The 6,023-nt window shown below is 40.3% G+C and overlaps 1 non-coding gene across 1 annotated transcript; it reads right to left on the bottom strand.

Moving 5' to 3' along the window:
- Positions 1-244: 244 nt before the first annotated feature.
- On the bottom strand, positions 245-319 carry Trnat-ugu (transfer RNA threonine (anticodon UGU)). The gene has a single exon. It is a non-coding gene; the product is annotated as a tRNA-Thr (tRNA).
- Between the last annotated feature and the right edge of the window lie 5,704 nt (positions 320-6,023).

Genomic DNA, 6,023 nt, shown 5'->3' with positions numbered 1-6,023 from the left:
AAGAGAAAAACAGAGACACAGAAGGTAGAGAAACATGAATGGAGAGGCCAGAAACTGTTAATGATGATGATGATGATGCCGAGAGTCAGGCTCGGGTATCTGCCAGGGAGGTGTAAATGGGGAAGTTCGAGAATCTAGACTCTTTGATGAGCTTCAATATTTACAAGTAAATAATGACTAACTGACAAGCTCAGCTGCCGACAGGTGTTGTTGTTATACCTCGATGTGGACAGCTGAAAATGTGTGCCCCGACCGGGACTCGAACCCGGGATCTCCTGCTTACATGGCAGACGCTCTATCCATCTGAGCCATCGATGACACAGATGAATAGCGCGACTACAGGGACTTACCCCTTGCACGCTTCCCGTGAGACTCACATTCCCAACTGTCCACAATTCTACACATGTATTGTACCTTATAGACATTTATTCTAGGTAAAAGCTGCACGGTCATCAACAGTAACTGTCCTTTCGAGAACAAGTTACTGCCTTCGTATATATATTTACAAGTAAGTCTTGAACAATCATTACATTTTTCTCCTGTGAAATATGAGATGTCGCTGATGAACAAGGTGAGAGTTTCGATCAAGAGTTGAAGGTGACGGAAAGACTAAATTAGAGCCTTTGAAATATCGGTATGAGAGACTTATGTTGGTCACTTGGTTGAGCTGTACGACTGACAAGCTGAACTGGATGCTTTTAAAAACAAAAGAGGAAGGAAATATATGCCAATGGGTACAAAACTCCTACGTAGTGAACATGTACCCTAATGTTTACACTTCAATAAAACCATTTTATTATAAATAAGTATCCTTCCCAACTGTGTTTTTTTATCATTGTCCAGTTTTTAACGAAGACACATTGCAACAAATCTGTATGTGGTAGAAAAAAAACTGATGTCAGATTTCCATGCACTGCTCAAAAAACACTATGAGATTAAACTATTACCTAATAAAAACGATAGGAAAATTTTTTAGTTCCGCTGTGTAATGTATCTTTCCAGTGTAAACAGATTTCTAATCATTGCCTGAAGCTTCTTCATGTGGCTTCTAGGAGCTGCTGGTTGACATTCTGTAACGGTGAAGACTTCGCTGTGGGAGTTACTGACGACAGGCAGTGTGATAGGCTGAGGCAGCCGTCGGCCTCTGGGACTGCAGCGGCGGGAGTCCAATCTTTGCGGGCACGGCGCGGCGAGGCGCCTTCGCGCCTCCATTACGACACGTAATTATCGGTGCCTACCCGGCGGCGTAATGGCCCGTTACTGTTTATTCCGAAGTGCCGGAGAGGCCCGCCCGAACTGCTATAGCTGATTCGACAATTTACGTCGCGTCCACAGTCAATCAAAACTTGAGAGATTCCCATCTAAACGGGTTTAACGAGTTACAGAAACGCTGTAATTAGCTCTCGGAAGATATCGACGTCTCGCCGGGTGAGAACGCTGTTTAATGCAAAGCCGGCTCGATGCTTCGTTGTTTTAACGGGCATTTCCTCTGAGCAGCTCTTGTTAACTTGTAAGCTCTCACTGAGTGCTTAAGCGCCAGAAGTATATTTCTGCTTCACCAGCGAGAAGGTCGGGAACAGCTAGTGGTACTGGAAACCAAAGAGGACGGTCAGAGGCAGCGAGACAAAGACAGAAGAGTATACGTATGTAATAAAGCAAATATCACTTCATGTAGGTCTATTGTTAACGAGTTAAGAATTGTTACATAGTCATTTATGAGCTTCGCAGTTATGAAGATGAACTTGTTTAAAAGCGACAACAGAATCTATCTACTAAATACAAGACAGGACGATGTTTGTGTTGCTACCCTATCTGCGACTACTCTCCACAAAATGCTGCAGCAAAATATAACATATGTCTTCAATAGGTTTCTAGGGTTTCACAGTAGGTGAAGTTTATTACAGGTAGTTGTATTCTAGAGTAAAAGGGATGGTTTTGCCCTAACAAACTATCTCGTTTCTCTATATGAATTCTTCAAGTCCACTTAATGGTGTTGCAAAGGTGAAATTCAGTTAAACGAATGGAATGTATACAAGTAACACTTTTGTACATGGCAATTTTAATTCTGATTTATGATGTTATACTAGTAGCAAGGTACATAATGCTGTGGGAAGTACGAAAACAGTAATGGTTTGTTTAACTAATTCCAACATTTAAGCCGCACGGGATTACCCGAGCGGTCTGGGGCGCTGCAGTCATGGACTGTGTGGCTGGTCCCGGCGGAGGTTCGAGTCCTCACTAGGGCATGGGTGTGTGTGTTTGTCTTTAGGATAATTTTTGGTTAAGTACTGTGTAAACTTAGGGACTGATGGCCTTAGCAGTTAAGTCCCATAGGAATTCACACACACACACACTCCAACATTTAAATATCATTTCACATGGTTTTCTCAAGTCATTGGAGAGAAATATCAGGATGGTTCCTATTAATAGATCATTGCCAATACCATTCCTTTATACCATTCCTTTCCTTTGTTTGTTATTAAGAAACTAAAGGGTCATTCCACGTGAAGTGTCCTAGTGCTCCCAACTCAGCTATCTTCAATTTTGATGAAATTTGTACAGTACGTACCTGAGGGCCCTACATGAATTTATGCAAAGTTTCAGGCTCACGTGTAACTTGGTTGAGTTGCTAGAGCCACTTTTGTGAAGACCACTTTTATCGAGACCGAAAAGTCGCGAAGAAATCTTCAAGTTTGGCATTCTACTGTTCCTAATGTAAAAGTGTTTGACTCTTGCTTCTGGGTATGGTGGTACAACGTTTTGTGCTCTACACACAAATGATGGAAGTAGAGTTCAGAAAGCAATGCATTTGGCTTAATCTCAGTTCAAAGTGGGCAACAAATCATGTCGTGAGAAATTTGTGTCATACTTTAATGAGGCATAAGTAGTGGAGAAAGTGCGCTATGGTCCTGGTCCTTTGCCAAACTACTGTCTGTCTAAGTGTTTAGTATACCACAAATTTGGGCTTGGCTTGTGTGTTTAATTACTGTGCTACTATCCTGTAAATTTGCTAAAAAACATGAATGTATCAAAATATACCCACGTTCAAAGTCATGTGTTCAGAGTCTACCACATTACATTAATTAATACAATTCAACAGAGCACATTTCATTCTATCAGAAAAACTTACGGTCATTTTGGTGTCTCTTTGCGCCTTAAATCTGAAATTTTGTTGATTGTGTCTACAGTGTTTAAATATTCATTTTGCTGCTTATTTGGTGATTTTAAACCTGTTTGTGATAATTTTATTGCTAAATTTAACCATTAAACATTACTTGAGACTGTTACATAATTTTTGTGAAGCTGAATGATTATTAATTTTGTTTTTTTTCTTTATTTAGGACTCGACAATTTGATTTTAGTACCTGAAGAATATCAAGTTGTTGCTAACACGGAAAAACAAGAGTTTTGGAAATACTGATTCCCCATGCCATTTAAAGACATACTGTGCCTTAAAATGGCTAAAAGCTGTAAAGTAACTTCCCTTAGAAGAACAAGAATTACTTACTAGACGGAGCGGTTTACGCTCTACTGAAAATGCTCAACTATGCTTCCACCATAAAGCTTTACTCCTACAAAGATTTGAATTTTTGCAAAGTTCGTGCTGCAACCGAACACGTTTGCACTCAATCAACGTAGAAACAGCAGACCTACTGAAAAGGATAACCATGTCTGATATTAAATCAAGCCAAAACTGTGACCTTCCTGTAGAAAAGAATTTGTTACACGGAAATATTCACAAATGGAAGTTACTTCTCAGTCAGATGAAGATGATAAGACTAATATTGCTCACATCTACATCTACATCTACATTTATACTCCGCAAGCCACCCAACGGTGTGTGGCGGAGGGCACTTTACGTGCCACTGTCATTACCTCCCTTTCCTGCTCCAGTCGCGTATGGTTCGCGGGAAGAATGACCGTCTGAAAGCCTCCGTGCGCGCTCTAATCTCTCTAATTTTACATTCGTGATCTCCTCTTGCAGAGTCTGCCACTTGAGTTTGTTAAACATCTCCGTAACGCTATCACGGTTACCAAATAACCCTGTGACGAAACGCGCCGCTCTTCTTTGGATCTTCTCTATCTCCTCTCTCAACCCGACCTGGTACGGATCCCACACTGATGAGCAATACTCAAGTATAGGTCGAACGAGTGTTTTGTAAGCTGCTTCCTTTGTTGATGGACTACATTTTCTAAGGACTCTCCCAATGAATCTCAACCTGGTACCCGCCTTACCAACAATTAATTTTATATGATCATTCCACTTCAAATCGTTCCGCACAATACTCCCAGATATTTTACAGAAGTAACTGCTACCAGTGTTTGTTCCGCTATCATATAATCATACAATAAAGGATCCTTCTTTCAATGTATTCGCAATACATTACATTTGTCTATGTTAAGGGTCAGTTGCCACTCCCTGCACCAAGTGCCTATCCGCTGCAGATCTTCCTGCATTTCGCTGCAATTTTCTAATGCTGCAACTTCTCTGTATACTACAGCATCATCCGCGAAAAGCCGCATGGGACTTCCAACACTATCTACTAGGCCATTTGAATACAAGCTTAACAGCTGTTGGAATATCACCATTAAAATTTCAACGAATTCGTGCAAGAGATACAAAAGGATATGCAAAGCGCAAAATATATAAAGTTGAAGGTGCAATTATTAAGAAAATTGCAGAAATGGGAGGACTTGATCCCAGTGAACTGGAGAAACCATCCACAAGCAAGCAATGCTTGACTTGTTCAGATTACAGTCAGCTGATCCAAGAATTGAAAGACAATATCATAAAATCATAATGAGAAAATTCAAAGACTATGGAAGAATTTTGTGTTTCAGAAAGAATGGTAAGGAAGGGTAGAAAGTTAAAAGCTGAACAGGGAATATTGGCACAGCCCACAGGTAAATATGGGAAAAAGCTTTCTGAGGCTGTGAAAGCAAGAGCCTTAGAATGTTTTTATGATGAAGAGTTTAGTCGGATATGTCCAGGAAAAAAGGACTGTGTTACTGTTCGGATTGACGGAGAAAAGTCTCAAAAACGCAAATACTTTTTACTGAGCAACTTAAAAGAGATGTTTGTTATCTACCGCAATAAAAATGGACCGGAAATTGGATTTTCCAAATTTTGTGAATTAAGGCCAAAGTGGTGTGTGACTTTCGGCACAGCTGGTTCACACTCAGTTTGTGCCTGCACAGTACATCAAAATGTGGAACTAATGTTGGCACGTAGCCCAATAAAAGAAGATTACGAAATATTACTGAGCAAAATTGTCTGTAATTTGGAAACAAGAGATTGCATGCCTCATCGCTGTGAAGTGTTTCCAGGAACAGAAGCTCTAATATCTGGAAATCGCATTTGCAGATATTGATCCTGATGACAGAATTAAGTTCAAACAATGGACTCACACTGACAGAGATATACTTGAAACCAGAGAAATGACAGCTGAAGAATTCATTGAACTACTAGTTACAAAACTTTTGACCCTTTCTACTCACCACTACATTGCAAAGCGTCAGAGCAAGCATTTGTAGTTCACTAAAGAAGGTCTCAAACCAGGAGAACTGATTATATTAATGGATTTCGCTGAAAATTACTCCTTCGTCGTCCAAAACGCAGTTCAAGGATTCCATTGGGAAAATAGTCAAGCTGCAATACATCCATTTGTCATTTACTACAAAGATAATGAAGACCTAAAAAGCGTCAGCTGCTGCATAATCAGTGGCTGCCTCCGACATAACACAGCTGCAGTGCACGTGTTTTTCACGTACTTGATCAAACCCCTGCAGTATATTTTTAAAGAAATTAAGTACATTCATGATTTTAGTGACGGTTCGGCCGCAAAGTACAAAAATTTTGAGCTTCCGAACTCTTTGCCATCACAAAAAAGATTTTGGCGTTACTACAGAATGGAGTTTTTTCGGAACAAGCCATGGAAAATCACCATGTGGCGGAATTGGGGGCACAGTAAGCGTTTAGCAGCAAGAGATAGCCTTCAACGCTCAATTGACAACCAAATATT

This window comes from Schistocerca serialis, chromosome 6 (assembly GCF_023864345.2).
Source record: "Schistocerca serialis cubense isolate TAMUIC-IGC-003099 chromosome 6, iqSchSeri2.2, whole genome shotgun sequence".
NCBI lineage: Eukaryota > Metazoa > Arthropoda > Insecta > Orthoptera > Acrididae > Schistocerca > Schistocerca serialis.
The sequence above is the reverse complement of the archived record's forward strand: the minus strand, read 5'-3'. Positions and strand labels throughout refer to the sequence as shown.